Consider the following 21,741-nt stretch of genomic DNA (forward strand, 5'->3'; position numbering starts at 1 on the left):
TGACCTATGTGCTTGCCTGCTCAACTTGCTGCCCAGGAGCTAACTGTTGATAGACAACTTCAAAGCTCCTGTTGCTCTCTTAGATAGCTCTTTAAACCAGCTTTGAACTGGGCAGTCCTTCAAATAGAGGACACCTTTCAATAGTGGGCTGTCTTCTGACATCTCTTCAAGTGGAGGACTGTTCTCTGTACAGTAGGACACATGGCCACCAGTGCTGGAACAGGGACAGCCATTTCCAGAATCTCTGGCAGGAAACTGATGCAATGCACATGTTTCCTGCTGGAAGGAAGGCCTGGGAAACACCTCTTGCTGCCATCTGCCTCTGTCCAATGCCCCCAGGTGTGTTCTTGGGCCCTTGGGGAAGGGGAGGCACTGGTTGCACTTGCAAAATTTAGACAGGCGGAATGCTGCTCAGTTCTATCCAGACCATGAACATTCAAATGTTTCTGACATCCCTAGAGTGTATGGCTAAAAATGTAAAGTATGAATGTGACCAAGATATGGATCATACAAGTCCACCTGGCAGGCAGCCACGATGGACTATTCAATGGTAACCTGAATTGGTGAGGGGGTGGGGAGAATATTGGTGTCTGATAGAAGTAATTTTTTAAGTTGACGGGCAGTATTCAAGGCAACACTGCCACTAACATAAACTGTGCCCTTAGCTAGACAGGGCTTTATCCCTGGGCAAACCCCGGGATTGTCCCTGTGCGTCCACATGACGCACAGGGGATCCCGGGATCAGGAAGGGATCATCCCTCCCTTGCCCTGGGATGGAGCCCTACACTTTGGGCCCAGTTTTTCTGCGGTCTCGGGCTGAGCCCAAGACCGCGGAATGTGTGACCGGTTGCCGCAGGTGGACCCAGCTCCGCGCGATTCCTCAGCAACTGGTGTGCGTAGGCCTACTGCCTCCGACAGTGGAGGTAGCATATAGCCATCAAGAGTAGAAGCTATTGATGGCCTTCTTCTCTATGAATTTGTCCAACTCCTTTTAAAGCCATCCAAATTGGTGGCCATCACGTCTTTTGGTTGCAAATTCCACAGTTTAATTATGCACTGTGTGAAGACATACTTCCTTTTATCTGTCCTGAACCTCTGCACTCCATTCCCATGAATGGCTTATTACTATGCCCCTCACTTTACTAATCTCTTCTGGCTTCAAATGTTATGGACTGCAAGCTACATGCTGTTTAGGGAATTCTGCCCCTAGTGGCTAAGGATGTTACTGCAAGCTTTAACCACATGGACACATTAAAATTATTTAAAATTAATTAGTGCATTTAACAAAACAACAAAAACAACAACCCTGAGGTGCATAGCCCTACACTTTGCATGCACACTAAGGATACTTCCTTAGTGTGCATGCGAAGTTTTAGGTGTCTAGGTGTCTTGCCACTATGGTGGTGACCCTTTTTTATTATTATAGATGCATTCTGTACTTACTCTTGTGTAAGTTGCTTTGAGACCTCCTTGGCACTCAGAAGCAACACATAAAAATTGGGTTTGCCTCTGGCTGATATGAGAGAAATGGCCTGTGGACATCACTATTTCTTTGTGAATGCCACCACAGGAACCAGTTTAGCGATACTCACTGGAAGTTGATAATGTCTGAACCAATCTCCTGAGATTCTGGAATATACCCTGAGTTTGATAACTAACCTTGGCCTAACGTGAACGAACTATCTACTAAAAAGGGCTGGTCCTTCCTGACCAGATATGACTGTTCACTACATGGTGTTTTATTGATTTGCAAAGCCCTGGTGAATATTTGAATAGAACCAAAGGATTTTTTAAACCGAGAAGTTAAAAAATGGCAAACAACCAGTGCTGTTACAGCTATATCATTAAGGCTGTGGTCTGAAACACAATTAATGGACATTTCTTCCCAGGATCATGGTGCATTAGATTTATTTTCCAGGAGGTCTGGGTGAGATGCATTGATTTACTGTCCTGTGTAAACAATATATAATTAGTGACTTTAAGTACACCGAACACTTAGCACAACTGAGCTTCTGTACAATGTTATGGTACCTGCAATAAAACAAAGAACATTTTAAATGTCATTCTGAGTTTCACATAAGCATTGCCTCTGCAGCACAAGCAGAGAAATTAAACAGAGAAGTACTTAAAATGCAGGTATTGAACTAGGTTAGAACAATGCTTGGTTAGACAAATTTGCTGTAGAACGGCTACTGTGAATTAAGGCTGTACACTTTTGTTTTGCTTTGTTTCTGTTCGTAAATCATGGGAGCATTCTTGTTCACAATTCCAAACATGAGCAGGAATGGGAAGTGGTTTTTGTTGTTGCTGTTGTATTTGAGAAATGTTCACAAATCCCCAAATTCCCAGTTACTGGATATATTTTTAAAAATGTTTACTTTGAAATGTAAATTTTTCAAAACACACACACACACAAAAAACACACACAAAACAAACCTTGTAGTTTCACACTTCCATCAATGGGGGAGGGAAGTGTGCACTTTTGAAATGGATGAAATGCACTCTTTCCCCATTTGAACAAGCTTAAAAACAGGTTGAAAACAAAAATGCCCTTCCAAGTAATTTTTGGCAAATTTTGGTGAGTGCAAAAATGGCTGGTTCTCCTATCCCTACTGTGAATGGCAAAAACATTGTACTATGGTACTTGTACCCATTAAGTTCTATTGGAGATAGAATTGTTCCACCTGATACATTGATACACTGACCTCAGTGATACGGGCTATGGAAGGATTATTCCTCTTCCGTGAACTGATATGTCATATTAGCTTGAAGTAATACTCCCAGTCACAATAATACTTAATTTGGCTGAATCATAATATTTATAAGAAAAAGGGCTCATCGACACCAAGCAGGATATTCCACTATGAAAGCGGTATATAAAAGGTAGGAACCACACCAAGCAGCATATAGCAGTATGAAACAGTATGATTGATACAGTATGATTGATACAGTATGTGTCAATGGGCCCCAACAGTTGTCAGTGCACTTCAGTACCGCTATAAAGCAGTAGTGTGCCTCCTGCCTTTTATATACCGTGTTTCTTAGATTCTAAGACACCATCGATTGTAAAACGCACACTAATTTCTGTTCCACCAACAGAAAAAAAGCTTTGATTCTAAAAAATAATAACGCACCCACGATTCTAAGATGCTCCCCGTTTTTAGAGATGTTTATACGGGAAAAAAGTGTGTCTTAGAATCGAAGAAATACGGTACCACTTTCATAGTGGAATATCTTGCTTGATGTAGATGAGCCCTTAGATTGTCCCAGATATCCTTTGGAATGGGCATTCTGGGAAATCTAAAATGGTGGATACCAGGCCCGCACCCCAATTCCTCAAGAAGTGGGAGGGTCATCCCCTCTTTTGTTAATGGCGAACTCTAAGTTCAGGCCAAACATTTGGCTTTTCAAAGGTTAGCCCAGCTATCACTTTTGGCATGCTTCCAGTGCTCCTTTATAGAACTAGGGTGACCATATGAAAAGGAGGACAGGGCTCCTGTATCTTTATCAGTTGTATTGAAAAGGAAAATTCAGCAGGTGTCATTTGTATATATGGGGAACCTGGTGAAATTTCCTCTTCATCACAACAGTTAAAGGTGCAGGTGCCCTGCCCTCTTTTAAATATGGTCACTCTAGTGTAGCTTCTGCAGCTTTAAATGTTGTGATGAAGAGGGAATTTCACCAGGTTCTCCATATATACAAATGACACCTGCCAAAATTCCCTTTTCTATGCAACTGTTAAAGATACAGGAGCCCTGTCCTCCTTTTCATATGGGCTGTTGCTAGATGAGGCATTAGCCTGGTGTGAGGCCCAGTCTCCCTCCTGTGCATCCAGATGACGCACAGGGGATCCCGGGGTCAGGCCGGGCTAAGTCCTCTCTTAACCCGGGATAAATGGATGCGGTTATGGCCCAGCTTTTCCGCAGCCCCGGCAGGGTCTGTGGCTTTCCCCAGCTGCTCGCTTACTCATGAGTAGCTGGGAGAAGCCATGCACTGGGCACAGAGCTCATAGGAGTGCTGTGCCCATCGGGCCGGGGGGGGGAAATTCTGGCCGGGGGGGCGTGGAAGGAGCGGGCATGACGAGCAGACATGACAAGTGGGCAGGGGGTGGGCATGATGAGTGGGGATGGGCATGACGAGCGGGCATGGCGAGCAGGGACGGGCATGGCAGATGGGGGGGAAGAAGGATGGGGACAGGGCCTGACAGACGGGTGGAGGACGGGCGAGCGATCAGGCGGGGGGCGGCATCAGGCATTGTGGGGGGAAATCAGGGGCAGGGGGAGCAGGGGACCCTTTATTTTTTTAAAAAAAACCCTACCTTTTTCGGCGGTGCACTCCTGCGCACATTGCCCTTTAAGGGTGGAAAAAAATGCCGGACACGATGGGGCTTTCCCATGCCCTGTCATGTGTTATGTCTGGAAAAGGGCAACGGTGCATGCTAGCTGTAGTGCGCCGTCGCCCATACTCCCCACTGGATTATGTGGTAGGTCTAGCAAGGCCCATGGTCACTCTAGTAGAACTCCCTTGTGCCCAAGGCTTGGGAGCTCTCTTCAGTTGGGCCCAGTGAGCAGAGTTCAGGGGTCTTTTATAACCAGCTTTGGAGAGCTCTTGCACAGCTCTGTCTGAGTTGTGACTCAGTGTCCAAGGCCTGGACTAAAAGCAGAGAAACACATCAAACTGTTTGATTAAAAGTTCTTTCTCGGACACGGTGTAAATTTTGAGATCAAAATTGAGACTCACAAAAAAAATCAGCTTTCCAAGGGCTGGAAAGAATGCAAAATAATTGCCCCAAAATGTTTTTGGCTTATGAGTGGCATTCTACATGATGCAGTGGTAAATAATTATGCCATTAAAAAGAATGATTGGAACAGCTTGATAAACTTTGAGCTAACTGCTGGGATACATGGTGTATCTAGGCCATAGTGATGAGACAGAACTATCTCTATTTACCAAATAGAGATAGAAATGTGGATGGTGCAGTTCAGGAATTATTGCTTAGAATAAACTAGATTTTGCTGTAGTGAAGTGTTTTGCTCTATGAATTCCTTTTTTTAAAAAAGAGAGATCCTGTTGGAAAAAAATAGAATTACTCAGCTGTATATGTCTTGAAGCCAAGAAACCAACAATTGGTGGTCAGGAAAAGGGAAGGGACCAGAGGAAGGAGAGAGGCCATTTGAGGAACCCTAGAGGGGAGAATTGGGACCTCTAGAGGGCTGGATTTGGCCAAACAACTTGAGGTTCTGGTCCCCTGTTTTAAGAGAAAGGTAGATGGTAGCCAACCTTTTGAACAAACATGCTATTGGTCCCCTCAAGTGACACCTTATACCTTCAAAGCCCTGCATACAAAGCCTTATCTCCTCCCTGTCTCTGCTCTTATATCTTCCCCTGGTTTCACTCCTCCAGTTCCACCATCTTGCATGTTGGTCACCCACAGAACAGCAGGAGAAATCTCCATGTCTATATTATATCATAGCTGTTTCTTGGTTTTATATATCCATAAGCTGCCTTCCCAAGCAGAAATTACAAAGAGAGAATTCTGATAATAGAAAATGTACAAAACACTCAGTACCAGCGATAAAATAGCAGGCACCAATAAAACTCTTCTACTACAGGTTGGCAGCAGTTAAGAGCAGTTTCAGGTAAAAGTAGAAGGTAGCCAACTACACTTCCTGAGGGAATTTCACAATGATGGGGCTACCTATGATAATATCTTTTGTTTTTGTTTTTGGCCAACTCTGAAAGATGGAGAGAAAAATGCTGCTGATTTAAATAAGGTACTATATTCAAATTCCTCATATTGTTTACCCAATTTATTCAACTTTGATTATATTTAAATTAGAAAGATTAATTCTCCCCTCACCCACCCTCAGCTACCACCCAAAAAATTGTTCTAAGGAGATCATTCCAGAATGCCATCTCTTTGACGGTTGAAAAGCTGGTTCTGATCATTAACCTAAATTTATGGATGTGGTTATATCCATATGCTCTTCTACCCATGTTCTTTAATCTAAGATTTAAGCCTGATGTAGTCTCTTTGATATATTTGCAAGACTAAGCCAAATGGGCCAAATCAACTCTTAACCTCGTAAGATTGGTTCTAAAGTCCTTTGATCACTCTAGAATTTCCTTTTCATTCCTCATACCATTGAGATGAATTCATACTGTGGGACAAAATCAAATCTACAGTTCCAGACTTTTTTTTTATTCTTCCTGGGAAAATCACATCCATTTAGTATTATAATTATATTTGTGTATCTTGCAAATTTATATTTTCAGGATATAAATCAGGAAAAAAAGAACACAGAGACCCAAAAATCTGGAAGGATTTAAAAATGAGTGAGATGGCCAAGAAGAAAGAAAACACAATTCTAGACTAAAGCCACAATCCTACAGCCACTTACATGGGAGTAAGTCTCATTGAACTCAATAGGATTTTACTTCAAAGTAGACATGAACTGTAGTAATTGCATTGTATATTGACTTAGGCCACAGCTAGACCGAAGGTTTATCCTGGGATCATCCAGGGTTCGCCCCTGCCTGAGCACTGGATCCCCTGTGTGTCACCTAGGTGAACAGGTTTGACCCCTGCACGATCCAGGGATAAACCTTAGGTCTAGCTATGGCCTCAGATAATCTATCTAATACTTCCATGGAAAACAACAACCCAAAACTAGCTAATTTATTCTAGAATTATATTTTCTTTTTCAGGGCCAACCAGAAACTCACCATTTTTTTTAATCCTTCAGTGGGTTCAGGTTTCTTTCCACCTCCATTCTCTTTCCTGATACTTTCCCAGGAATAGCAAAATGCTTGTTAATAGTCCCTGGATGCATGCCCTTTATGTTCAAAGCTAAGTTCTGTTTTCATAATAACATGAGGGAGATATCGAAACTTATTTTCTCATGAACTGGACTAGGAGCTGCACAGAAAGACAGTGTACTGCAGTACTGCAGAGAATAAATTGTAAAGCCCCAGTCTCACCTCAGCTATGACCTCACCAGGCCCAGCTTAGACCTAATGCTCAGTGCCCTAAGCAAGCATTGGTATTCCGTGGTTCACACATTCTTCCCCCTTCACATACAACAGGGGTGCAGAACCTGAGGCCCAGGAAGACCATTCCCTTTTCCATGGCCTCACCCCCTTCCCACAAATATCAATCATTTTTGGTTTTCTGGCTTTTGTGCATTCTCTCCCCACCCCCACCCCAATTCTAAAAGATTGAAATGCCTCTCTTAAGGCTTAAATACTAGCAGTAAGAGCTTTATACTAAAATGTGCTGGTATTTGGGCCCACCCCCTTTCCCTGTGGCCCTGCCTTTGGCCCTGTCCACTACTGGAATGTAACTCCTGAGAGCTTCTCCAAAATGGAATTTGGCCCTCAGGCTAAAACAGGGTCTGCGCCCTTGACAAATGGGCATTCCCTCTCATGTTTTGTGTCTTAGGCCTTAGCTAGACCTAAGGATTTTCCCAGGCAAATGGAGGGGTCGCCCCTGCCTGCTCCCAGGATCCCGTGTGTGTCATTTGAATGCACAGGGATGATCCCGGAACGATCCCAGGATATAGGCCTGGTCTAGCCATAGCCATAGTTAACTATGGGCCAAATGTTGCCTGATGCTACTCATGTGCTTAAAAATTATCGGTGCATGCTCACGCATGCATGCCTGCACACTGGAAAGAAACACCTTTTGGTTATCTCCCCCAAAGTATGCCTATTAATCTTGCCACCCTTTCTCCTGCTTTCCCCCCACCTTTCCCCCCCTTTCCTCCTCTGATTGATATCTGACATTTAACACCATTTTGTGGGAAATTTTGATTAAGATAATAATTTTGATTAAGTAAAAATGTCAAAGATGCTGCATACAAAATATAATATTTTGTGCCAGATTTTTTTTAATATAGCCTGCTTTTCTTTATAAAAGAAACTCAAAGAAGCTTCCCCCAAAATCATAAAAGGCAGTATCCAATACTTATACTTTGCCTCTGCTAGTTCTGTTGAACCTACCGCTAGTGCAACAGGAACTTACACTCCCCAAAGAATTGCTTCTTTCTGGAATGGCACACGTCAGTAGATTCTGTGAGCTCCACTGACCTGCCCTCTTATGTGAATGAGTTTTTCCACTCTTTCTGTTTGCCTAACAAAAGCTAGCTTCTTGGTGTGCTAGTGGTGAGTCCAGCTAACTCAGTGGCAGCATTGGATACTGCCCACAGTACATGAAACAATGAAGACAATTGAAATGACAAGAAAAGCAGTTCAATAAAAACAGATCAAATTATTTAAATCAATTTTACATTTTAAAGCCAAGAATGGGATATAACAATTCAGAATAAGAGCATCATCACACGGGGGGAAATTGCATTTCCTTACCATTGCTTCTCTGCCCACATGTTTGTCCCTCATTTCTTCCTCTTTCAAAAGAGGAAGTAAACAACGTGCACATGGCCCATTTAGTGGGCTGGTTTGATTGCGCTGCTTCTCCTGCACATAGCAGGAGATAGTGGCAACTTCCGTCTCAAAAAATAAATCAGACTTACTGGGGTGTTTTTTTGTTGTGTGAAGAAGTCTAGAAGGGGTGGAAGGTGCATGGGGTGCAGATGACGTCATGAAAGGGACCCGCAAAAATCCATGAGTGCCCAGCAATTAGTGTGCAATAAAACCCTCATCTGATGATGCCCTAAAACAGATGGTTGGATCTAGATTTTGTCACACTTGGAGTAAACCAATGAAAATCTGTGGGACTTAAGTTACTCGTTGGTTTCAATGGATCTGTTCTGAGTATGGAGACAGAATTTCAACATGAGTTCATGTAAGCTGTGACACTGCCCAGAGAGATTTTTGTGAACCGCCCAGAGAGCTTCAGCTATTGGGCGGTATAAAAATGTAATAAAAATAAATAAATAAATAAATAAATAAATAAATTTATCTGTAGTAATGCGCATGCCTCTCAAATTCTCACTCAGTGCCTATAATATAAAATAAAATCAATTTAGTTTTAACAATGCAAGCAAAAATGGCTTTTACAGCTGCAGCTGAAACAGTATCACAAAATCGACAAATGAGGCCGGACCTACTGACTGTCATTTGCTGGTGCAAACCTACATGGACGACATAGGGAAATAAGAATTTATCTGTTTCATTTTTCTAATTTTCAATTGCTTTTCATGCACAAATTTGTTTTGTCATCCCCCCCTCCCCCAGTAACCATCTATTTGTCAATAGTTACTAAAAGGTCTGTAGGAAAATCTCGTGCATTTTTGTGTACACACACACAAACCCCCCCCACATTTTTGTGAACTATTTCCTCTAAAATACACATTATTTGCCACCACATTTCCCTGACATTTGCTCATTTTACACACAATTCCCCTTGAAGCAGGTGATTTTGTAGGCAATTTCCCCTAGTGCACACATTTTTATATCACTTTTTATTAGAATTGCACTGCAAAATTTGGAGAACTGCGAAAAACCAAAGGATGGTTGTATTCTGATTTCCATATTGTATTCCAGAACTGTGCATTTATTTTATTTTTATTTAAAATTGTTTTTATACCCTCCTTAAGAGTGGAACCCTCTCAAGGCAGCAAACTAGGTTGGTTCATATTACAATGCGAACCAAACACATTTCCCCCCATCCCTGAACTTGACATAGGGCTGCACCAAAAGATCAAGCTGCAAGGCTCCCTATGGCCCTGTCTGATCCCTGCTTGTTCTGCTGCTTGACCTCATTCTTCTCACCAGTGATGCCCTAGTAGAACACAACTGAGTCTCCCAGAAATGACAGGTGTCATATTGCTAACAGCACTGGATATAGGGCCACCAGCCATTGAGGTTCTGTGATATGAGCTCCTGCACAGATTTGAATAGAAGACCTTGAATCTTCTTGCTGTCTAGGATATCTTATTTATAATTCTTCTCAACAGAATACATTCATCAGCCAGTAGAGAAGTGCTTGGAGTGTTGAGTTTAGATATGGGAAACCCAGGTTTAGATATCCACCCAACTGCTACACTCAGTGTTGTCCTCTGTACAGGTTAATGTTGTACCTTCAGCAAGGTATGAAGTTTGAAGGTATTCCTTGGTTCAAAGACTAGAGACCAAAGTGGCCTTAGTGGCAATGGGTGCTTATGGCCATTGGCCAGCTATGGCTGATTTGCTGGCTATGGACATTCCTGGATCAAGATAATCTAGTAACAGAAGTCCATGTTCTGATAACCTCCTGGCTGAACTATTGCAATGCTCTTTATGTGCGGCTTGCTTTGAAAATGGTCTGGAAGCTGTAGCTGGGGCATGCTAGCTGGGGCATATTACACCAGCTTTGAAATCTCTGCACTGGTTGCGTGAGCTACTGGGCCCAATTACTAGTATATAAGACTAGACAGAAAAAAAGACAGAAAAAACTACTACAACTCCCAACATGCCCCAGCCTGTCTAATCATGCAGAGCATTGCACCCCAATTCAATAATAATAATAATAATAATAATAATAATAATAATAATAATAATAATAATAATACAACTTCAAAACCAAGTGCTCTGATTTTCTGAATTGTCCATTTTATTGCATCCACCCACTCCACTTCACTGTCCTTGAGCCTCTTGTGACACCTTTCCTGCGCTTTTGTGTGCTAAGTCATTTGTGACGTCCTGTCTACCTTCCCATCTCTCCGCCAGCTTCTTTTTCTCATTACTGATGAATCACTTCCTTAATATCTCATCTTCTAGCCCTTTTGTCCCTTACGTCTCCTGCCCCACTAAAGATACTGCAAGTTAAAGACTGACAGCATGGATTGCTTATGTCCTTTTATGTGTACATCACAAAAAATGTTTTTTTTTAAGTAGCGAAGCCATTACAATTTGAAAGCATGGAAGCTTTTATAGAAATTGGACAGAAAATTCTTCTGGCATGTTGTAATCATCTTCCTGATCTTTTTACTGGCAGGGTGGGTGGGGGGAATATCTGAGAAGCTTAAAGGATCATTGGTCTCCCCTAAAGAAATTGTTATAACAAAAATAGCCAACCTCACTACTGGGGTTTCACAGTTATACACACAGCTAGGCTGTTGGAATCCCATTGAAGCCAATGGAATATAAATAGCAAAACTGTGTGATGGATTGCAGTCTCAGGATACTTTTTTGGTATTAAAATCATACCTGGAAAAGTCTCACAGGGGAATTTTATGACTCTTACGGAAAAATAAGACAAGATGGCAATCAAATGATGGGTATCACTCCCATTTTACAGGTTGGTACTATCAGAATTATATTGCTGTCTTAAAGCAACATTAAGGGAACAATGACTCCCTGCAGGCCTAAACAGCCATGGATCCAGCAAGCCAAACTCAGACTACCAGTAAGCAATAATACAGGGATCAATGAATATCCTTCTTTTCCCTGACTTCCTGGAATGGCAAAAATGTTATTGGCAGGTGCATGTGTGTCCGTGTGTGAAACACCAAGCAGGCTACAATGTAGGTGGGCTATGTTGGTAGGTCACAAGTTGCAAAGTCTCTGACTTTACCAGAATAGTAATCTTATGAATCGTTTGTTCGATTTTTACCCCAATCTGGTGGCTTCCAGATGTTTCGGTCTACAGCTCCCATCTTCCCCTACCAGCATGGCCAATGGTCAGGGATTATGGGAGTTGCAGTCCATAACACCTGGAGGGCACTGGGGGAATGTCTACACTATGCTTTTCCCCTGGGGTCATCCCTGGATTGTCCCTGTGTGTCCACAGGGGATCCTGGAGACAGGCCGGGATGACCCATACATTTTTCCGGGATAACTGCTTCTCCAGTTATCCTGATTTATCCAGTTATCCTGGGAACATCCCGAGGACCATGGCTGTTGTACTGTGTGCTCTTGGGGCCTGAAACGGGGACCAAGCCATGCAGGGTGGTTCTGTGCCCATGGGGGTGGGGCATCCTCAGGATGGCAGGCAAAAATTGTGGGGCATGGCTTTTTTTTAATCTTAGCTTTTTTGCTGCAAGTGTGGGGCTTCTCTTCTGGGTCATTGTGCTGCCGTCAAGATGCTGAGGGAGGATTGTGGAAGCAGGTAAGTCCCTGATCCTTCCCCCTCCTTCCCTCTACACCTGTAGGTGAAGACAAGCCCTGGGTTGCCTACCCCTGATCATCCACAGAATTAAGAGATACTTGGCACAAAACACCAATACTGTGCACCAGTGGAAAAAGGAAAATACATGTATGGCAGTCAAATTAGCTTTAGGGATGTCATGAGTAATCGAATAGGAGTGCTCATAAAAGTGGGCACCCCTGCTCTCTTACTCATGAAGCAGTGCGGTTCGGGAAAGCTCACCTTATATCCTGCTGTGATCAGGCCATGAGTCAGGCCTGCTCAATCCATACCTCAGCTGCCCACTGCTGCCTCTGCAGCCACCTCAGCTTCCCCCATCCCACAAGGGCCCGTGAAACCTTTTTGGGCAGGAGAAGGATTAGGCTGCATCAGCAAAGGCAGTGTGGTCATTCCAGCTTCTTGGCAGAGCATCTTTTCGCACTGAGGATGGGACTGAGACTATACGTACGTCTTAGCATCCCTGGCAGAAATGTAATGCTATTTGCATCTATTTCTACCTAGGAGGGTGTTTGCTGCTTCCCCCTCCTCCTGCCTTAGGTAGGTTTATGGGTGTGTGAAAGCAGCAGCAGCCATTTTTAGCCCCTGGAATGCTTGTTCACTTGGCAGAAATGGTGCAAGATGTCCCATTGCCTCAGGTAGGAGGACATATGCCATCCCCTTCACCGCCACCCCCCTTTCCTTCTCTACCACCTCCTACTTTCCCCCTCAGTGCATCTACCTGAAGGATCCTTTTTCAGAGCAAGGGATGGTGGTGGGGGCATGGCCCTGGAAACCACCTGTGTTGCTGTGGCAGGCAGTGATGGCTGCCACTCCGGGGGGGGGGGGATATACAATTTGCCACCCCTTCCCTTATGCTGCCTGAGGTGGGGGATTTACCTCTGTCATTTAGAGTGCACACAAAGGAATGGGCCCCTTTGTTCAAGCTTCTCTAATAAACTTAAGTAATTGAGCTATAATCCTGTGTAGAAACTGAATGTTCCCCAGTGTTTTTTGAAAAGAAGTGCTTTACTATCAGAGGACTATGCTGGACTTCACTGTTGTGTCAGTTAAAGGGCCTCTGTCATGATTTGAACAAATCAGTCCTCTGATGTGAACTTGACCCAGGGGGCATCTGGAAGGTCTGTATTTGGTCATACAGTCCAAGCAAGGACTAGTAATCGCTTTCATATGACATATGAGAAATGTTTTCACAAAGCTGACTAAAGCCGGTTAGCCAATCCTCTTGAATAATGATGTCACCCATTTCTGCTCCCTTCAAATCATTATTAATAAAATCAGGGATTATTTCAGGAACTTACCCTTAGTGGGCAACAGTGACATCAACAGCAGCTGAGCAAACTGACTGAGTTGGTTGTGTATATGTGTGTGTGTGTGTGTGTGTGTGTTTCCCTTGAAAGATGACTAACAAGATGCTAACACCATTTGATGAAAAAAGAGGGGCCTTTGGAACTGAGAGGACCTTGTTTTGAATAGGAACCACCATTTTAATTCTGCATAATTTTACAGTCAAATTATGTTTTTGATTGACCAAGGGATGCTCCTAGTCTGCCCCCCTAATTTAAAAAAAGCTCAAAAATTATCCTGCATCCTCTTCTGACATATGACTGGGTTTGTCTTTTAATCCCTTCACATTTGCTTATATATGTATCCCCCCTCTCTATTGCTAATTCTCATTTGTTTTTAGCAGAGGAACTAAATGCATCTTTGGAGTGTGGATTATTATAACAACGCTGCTAAAAAGAAGAAGAAAAAGAGTTAAACACCAGAGTGCAGAATGACTCGAAGTTAATCTCCAGAAGAATGCTGGTTTTAATTACATTTTCTTTTTCCAAACTGATAGCGCCTTATAGAAATCCTGCCTGCTATTTAACCTTTGCAGACTTGACCTGGCCACCTGGAAATATTTACCAATTGAACTAAAATGCACTTCTGGAAACCTGGCCAGTGCAAGTTGCATGTTTTAGCCCCCGTCAAGAAACAGGACTTCCATTATGGCCCCAAACTTAACTCTGAGGTATCTGATAGGTCTTTGGACACTTTCTATCAGTTTGCAGCAGCTACGGCAATAATGAAAAGACACCCAGCACTGCCTCCGACTAAAAACCTCTCCTCGATTCCATCTTGCTGTGAAGCAGTCAGTTAGGCATAATTCTCCCAGGCAGTTGTGAGAATGCAACAGTGCTGTAGGAAATGGTTCCCAGGCCAAGGACAATTTTATAGGAATTTCTTCTCAGGATCATGAACAACCAAATAAGGCACTTACATTCTGAACCCTCAACGTAGCGGGAGCCTAAAGAAATGCAACAGATTTCTGTTAAAACAGCAACATTTTGTCAGGACCCCAAACTAAATCAAATAGCAGAAGCAGGAAGACAAAGAGTGCTACTGAAAAAATAGCAATAGTATTTTATTCACTTATTTACTCACTCTGGTGAGCCTTTACCAAATGATAAATCAATAAGATTTTTTTTTAGCAACTTTTTGGTGCTGGCTGGCATTTGGAAATTCAAGCTGAGGTAGTCTACATGGGCTGAAGATGAATCAAGGACAACAGACTTCTGTACGTTTTCATTCCATCCCATCCCCTTCTTCACAGGATTATTGGAGCTCTGGGCAATTTTTGCTCAGTACTCTGAAAGCATACAAAGTAGCTGTATTTAGCATTGCCAGCAAGGATTTGATATCAAAATAAGGCTGATCCAAAACATCTACTTTGATTGATGAGATTAATAAGCAAAATCTGTAGTGGGGAAACAATGGGATGATTGAGCAATGTGCCACAACTTTCTTTGAAACAAATCAAGGGGCTAATCTACACCAAGCAGGATATTCCACTATGAAAGTGGCTCAGGGCAGGTCTCATTATTTGTCTTTGTAAACTGCTCTGGGGGCTTCTCTTGGCAGAAGAGTGGGCTAAAAGCCCTTCATTGATAAAATAATACATAAATAATAAAAGAATACATAAATAATAAAATAATACGTAATACATACATACACAAATAAAATATACATTTATTTTATGAATGCATAAAATGAATGAATATATAAAATTATGTTTTTTTAGGGGGGGAAATCTTTTGATGCAAGCAGCACTTTCTCTCTGAGCATCATACCACCAGTACAAAGGAAGTAAAAAGGCACGGTAAGTTTCAACTTGGCCTTAGCTAGACCTAGCTGTTAGTTCGCAATGGAAGGGTGAAGATCTCGTGATGGTTTTATCACAAGATCCCTCCTCTGTTTACACGCTGTGCACAACAACCTCAGAAGGAGAGGCGTCGCACCCGCCAATTTTAATTTTTTTTAAAGGGACAGCAGCGCACGAGCGCTCGTGCACAAAAGGTAGGGTTTTTTTTAAAAAAAGTTTGTAAGTTCCCCAGATAACTTCTTTTATGGGGCAGCTGTATAAGCACAGTTAATATACAAACAAAAATATATTGGTTTTCATGTATCTTGTAATTCTAGTAGGCTTTTTAAGACAGGTGAAGATTTTTAAAAAAATCACTCCAAGCCAAGATGCATACAATTTATCAAAAGAGGCAGCAAAAGTGAAAGACAGCTAAAAGCAAGCAAACAGATGATTCCTCCGAGCCCTTTGCAAGAGAAAAGTTGATGACATATGGGGAAGATAGTCCTAAAGTACCCAGTACATTTTAGTATTCAGTGTGCATTGTAGACCTTATTTCCAGGGCTGGCCCAAGACATTTTGCTGTCTCAAAGAACAAGATGGCACCCCTTCTATTTCAGGTTCACAAAAGGCCTGGCCTGGCAGATGAATCTGTTTTTAACACTGATGGAACGGCGTCCCCCACTGCTACTAAAGCTGGCAGGCTAGCTTAGTGGGTGTGAAGCAGGCCTCATGCACATAGGCTTCTCTTCCAGAACCTTGCTACCATTTCTCAGACCTGCCAGGTGAGGCAACTGCTTCACTCTGTAATTTAGGCCAGTACCATTACAGCTACTTTTCAGAATTGGGGGTTGTTGTGGAGAGTTAGTGGCATGTGTATGGCTACTAGTGTAGTTCTGGCTGAGCTGAGAGGTTTGAAGCAGGGCCTGTGTGTCTCATAGATTATTACACTCTTAGCCATGACACTACAACATGCCACAGCAACACTTTCAACTTAATTCTTTCAACTCTAGCTACCATTCCAAACACCTAAGACTAATGCTAGCTTCTTTCCAGAATATAAGGGCCAAACCAGCTCCCCTTTAGTGCAGGGTTGGGGTTGATTGGATAAATAGCCAGCATGGGTCCCCTGTTCTGGATTGGGACTGTAGTGGGGCATTGGTGGGAGTGGTTAACCACTTTAACCCCCACTGTGAGCCTGATCTGGATTGGACCCCCTGTGTTATTTGTCAACCTCCTGCTTTTAAGGGTGGAGCTACATCACTAAGATCATAGGAGGGGGCCATAGCTCAGTGTGATAGAGCACATGCTTTGCATGCAGAAGCTCTCATGTTTGATCCCTGGCTTCTACAGGTAGAGTGAGGAAAGGAATCCTGTCTGAAACCCTGTAGAGCTTTGCTGCCAGTCAGTGTTGATAATACTGGACTAGATGGACCCAGGGTCTGTCTCGGTAAAAAGCAGCTTCCTATATTCCTATGTGTAGTTTAGTCCTAATGCAAACAGAAGATCGTGGGTTGGAACAAGATGTGTGCATACTTAAAGCAGATATATTAAAATCAATGGATTTTAAGTTAACCACAACTTACTCAAGTTCCATGGATTTCAATGAGTCTCATCTGATTAAATCTAATTCAACCCAGTCCCCAGAAGAGAAATGACTAGGGTGTCTTCATATCTGAACTTTAGGAATCTGAAATTGCCCTGCAGGATGACCCATTTTTCTGATACTATGAGAAAACAGTCTCAAAGACAAGAAAAATATTTTCTTAACTGGGGATTGATGTCATTTTTGGGGGATCTATCTATCTATCTTTCTATCTTTCTATCTATCTATCTATCAGAGAGAGAGAGAGAGAGAGAGAGAGGAGTGTTAATGGTTGAGGAAATGTCTCCAATTTTCTGTGCTTAAAGCTAACCAATAATAATAATAATAATAATAATAATAATAATAATAATACTCAGCACTTAACAAAGCTCTTTAATCTTCAAAGCATTAACCAAGAATGACTGGCCAGCTGAGGAGATTAGTAATGAGGTCCTGTGCTATGAAACTTCGCTACATCAAGATCAACAGTTCAGTTTCAACTAGGGTCAAGAGTGACTAAAGTGATATATCTGTAAGAATATATTGGTGACTATTTTGCTATCTGACTCAGCTGGCAAGAAGCAGGTATCCAAATCATAAAAGTGTAATTGACAACCCTGTTGATTGACTCAGAAAAAAAAAAAAGAACTGTATGTGGGAATTTTATTTATTTATTTATTTATTTATTTATTACATTTCTATACCGCCCAATAGCCGGAGCTCTCTGGGCAGTTCACAAAAATGTACATTCTGTACATAAGAAGTTAACCTCTCCTTCTTAATAAATCACTCAATAAATAAATAAATAAATGGGTCACTCAATAAATAAATAAATGGGTAAATGGAACCAACCTAACGTTGACTTTTTTGTGAATTGGTAGCTTATGTTAATTGACAAGGTTATGGCACTTGTCACCCATCTTGCAAGATGGAAGCAGGAAGTCCCAAACAAAATTAATCAAGGCAAATCTGTTTTGCAAAGAATCGCTGAGCATGGCTTTGTTGATTTCATTCCATGCAAAAGATACTGTAGTTCCTCGATCCTTGATCACTGGCCCTGCATGGGCCGGTTCAAAGGAGCAATTAAAAGACATGTGCATGGACAGACTGATGAGTCCTGTTTGCACACAAAAACTTTATTCTGAGCTACCTTATCTCACCCCTCTTAGCAGGCCACCCCAGGAGTCATCATAAGGGCATGACACCAATAAATGGACAATGAATAAAGAATAGCTGTTTGTAAGTTCATGCTTGAGCATTTATTGAAGAGGAACTGATATACTGCGCAAGTGGCCGAGGTGACTACCCAGCCACCATCTATTTATGTAGGGCAGGGCTTCCAATCCAGCCCTCCTGGATTCCCCAGAAGGCCATGCCCCTTCCCCTTCCCCTGGCCCCACACCCTTTCCACCAAACACAGGTTGCTGGTTGGTTTCTCAGCTTTTGTGCCATTTCTCCCCATTTTAAGCTGATCTTAAGGCTACTGGCAGTAAGAGCTTTAAGCTGAAACATGCTGGTATTTTTTATGCCCTCCCCCCACTGGAATGTGGTTCCTGAGAGTTTCTCTGAAATGGAATTTGGCCCTTTGGCTGAAAGAGGTGCTGTACCCCAGATCTAGGGAAACTTTGAAGCCCAGTCATTTTGAAAAGTCTCATATTGGTCACATGTGTCTTCTCTACCAGCAAAGAAGTAACACTTGGCATTTTTATAGAATGCAAATGAGATTTGGAAACAACATCTACACCAGTGTTTGAAATGCAAAACTATGTCCAGAAGCCAAAGGAGATTGTGGTATTTACTTTCAACAACTTCCCTGGGTTTCAGATTAGGTAGCATTTTCACCAGCAACAAAGATAAGCAGGAGTAAAATGACACCCACAATATAGAGAGTTCCTTCAGAAAATCATTGCAGAGATGGACACTTGCCAAATCCTGTAGCCAAACATCTTTGGACTTTGGGAAAGTTCATTTGTTGCAGATCTGGATATGAACTTTGCAGCTGTCCTCTCTATCTGTAATGGGCAGTGCAAAACACCTGGGTCTAAACATTCCTGAACTTTAGAGGAATTTGGTTCTACATTCAGAACTGCAGCTCACAAGTCCTCTCTAGTTCCTGCTAATGAGGCTGCAGGGACACACAGCACAGAAATACATTTTGACTAACATTTTCAGATACTTTTCTCTCTCCTAGAAATCCTCTTAGCATTCCTTGCTTCACTGAGCAAATTCCGTTGTGTGTATTCAGTAATATTGGACTGTTTGGGCCAAATTGAGAATTCCAGAGCCAGATGCTAATCTGTGTTACTGTATTCTGTAAATCCTCCAGGTTTGGAGAAGTTCCCCTGGAGCCAAACTCTTGCAATGACAATTGGAAGTCATATCATTTAACTGATCATGTTATTTTACTTTTAGTTTGATGGAGGTAATCATTAAAAACAACAACCTAGGATTAATTCATTTTCATGTGGTTAATGCTGCCAGCCCCTTTTGAATATTGATTGAATACAAGAAGGGGAAATCACAGTTGCACCTGCTGTTCCTTCTCCCATTGTCCACACATTCTTCTGAAGGTATGAACAGAACATAAAACACATATGCTTTAGACACATGAATGAGGACCCTCCCTTTTGTAGCTTCCCAACTGTGTGCAGAGAATTTATATACGTACACTTGCACATACATATGCTCTATTCAGACCTTCAGTTAAATGTGTGGTGGTTGGGAGTGATGGTAGATGCAGTCCTAATTCCTATCCCCCATACATCCATTCCTTGAACATCTGAAAGGGGCTTCTGCTTCTGCTGAATCTGTTAGAGCCCATCTAAGCTTTAGCACTCTAGACCATTATTAGAAGCAGGGGATGAGATGAGAAGAGTTTGGATTTGAACTCTGAAAGCCTGGAATACGTTCTCGTGGAATTGGCTTAAAAAGCCAACTGTCAAAGACCTTGAGAGCTGTTAGAGACCTTGAGGACATATGAGGCAGGGCACATTTCCAACACAGAAGCTAAGAGAGAGAGAGAGAGAGAGAGAGAGAATTGTGGAATTCTTCAGGTGAGAGGGGACCCTGTTTAATGGTAGCCAGGTTTAATTCTGGTTGAGGATGTTTGTTTATTTATCACTTGCATCCTGCTCTTCCTCCAAAGAGCATAGAAAGTTTTGTGTTTTCATGTTACCTTAGCCAACCAAGGCTCCAGAATAAAACCTACTCTGTCTGGCGAATTAGGTTTCAAGCATTGGCAGGACTGCCACTGTTTTGCCTATTGCTGCTCCTGTGCTTTTTCATGGTGGTATTAAAAATTAATCAGCAGAACATTTTTACGGCATGGAGAAATACGTACATATATGGAAAACCAGTGTGTAAATCTATGAAATTCATTTAATTTTGTGTGTGTGTGTGCATGTGCACACACACACACACAAAATCTTAACAGCTTTCAGTCTCTAATAATCAACTTTCCACTGAGTTTGCAACTATCAGGAACTGTATGATAAGTCTCCCAGGAAATAGATAAATTTCACTGATTCAGTGTAACCATTAGTCATGGTCTCTGGGCATTTTTGAAGCATAATGTTAATTTGATCATTTTTAAAATTCTCTGATGGGTTTTCAAGGAGAAAGAACAAGCAGGGTACTGTAATTTATTTTCCATTTATGAGAACAAAACAGTTAATGGGAACACTTTAAGTTCTTTACATTATACCCATGATTCACATACAATTCTATACATTTTATGAACAACAACAACAACCCTACCATAAATCTCTTTGTAAATAAGTTTCAAACTTCCCCCTTAGGACAGTTTAAGGACTGTGACTGCAAACTGTGTTTGTGTCATTCTATCTAAATAGAATCCCATCTTCTGTGTCATATATAATCATATATATCATATATGATTATATAATCATATATCCTACCTTTTCTTTTTCTGTTGAAAGAAAAAATGTATGGAGGCTAAGATGCAGAAAATATTATTTTAGTGGTATAGCATGGTGCACTGGCAGGGTGCTAAGCCTGGATGCAGAAGATTCTAGTTCAGTTCCCTATTCTGCCATGAAGCTGGCCGTTAACCCTGGACCAGTTACTATTTCTTGTCTAACCTACCTCACAGAGCTTTTCCGAGGACAAAGTATGGAAACCTTAGGAATACAGGAAGCTGCCTTATACTCAGTCAGATCATTGGTCCATGTAGCCCAGTATTTTTGACACTGACTGGCAGTATCTCTACAGGGTTTCAAACAGGGGTCTTTCCCTACCTGGTGATATTGGTGATTGAACCTGGGACCTTCTGCATCCAAAGAATGTGCTCTGCCACTGAGTTACAGCCTTTCCCCTTCAGAGATGCTGCCTTAAGCTCTTTGGAGGAAGCATAGGATAAAGATTGTCATTTGTAGCAGACACATTAAAATAGAGATAATCATTTTTTTTATATAGAGGGAGAGACTTTGTAGAATAGAATTAGCAAAAAGATGCACTCATGTCTCAAGTAGCTTGCATTTAAGCCAGCATACTAGCTTTATTTCATTGTCAGAAGTTAAAAACCAAATAAAGTTGTTGATGTGCTATGAAAAAATGGATAGTGAACTTGGTGTCCATGTTCTTTATGAACCAAAGGAGAGCAGAGGAAGTCTATTTAGCCTCTGAACTGAGCTCTTATCCCCAGATGAACTTATTTTTTAGCAGCTTTCTAATTATGGCTGAAAAAAATGGTCCTTGTAAGTCATCACGTAAGCATCACTTGCCACAGGATCAGAATTACTAGCTCTAATTGGTCGATTTACATAGAAGTGAAAACACAGAACTTCTGACGTTAAGTTCCTGGCGCATCTTTTCCATGGCAATTATGGTTTAAAAAAAAAAAGGTACAATGGTGCAACATTCCAGCTGATTCACAGTGCAATGCTCTGCCAATGTATTTCCTAGTGACCTCTCTTCACAGCAAAA

The sequence above is a fragment of the Elgaria multicarinata genome, chromosome 1 (genome assembly GCF_023053635.1).
Source record: "Elgaria multicarinata webbii isolate HBS135686 ecotype San Diego chromosome 1, rElgMul1.1.pri, whole genome shotgun sequence".
NCBI classification, from domain to species: domain Eukaryota; kingdom Metazoa; phylum Chordata; class Lepidosauria; order Squamata; family Anguidae; genus Elgaria; species Elgaria multicarinata.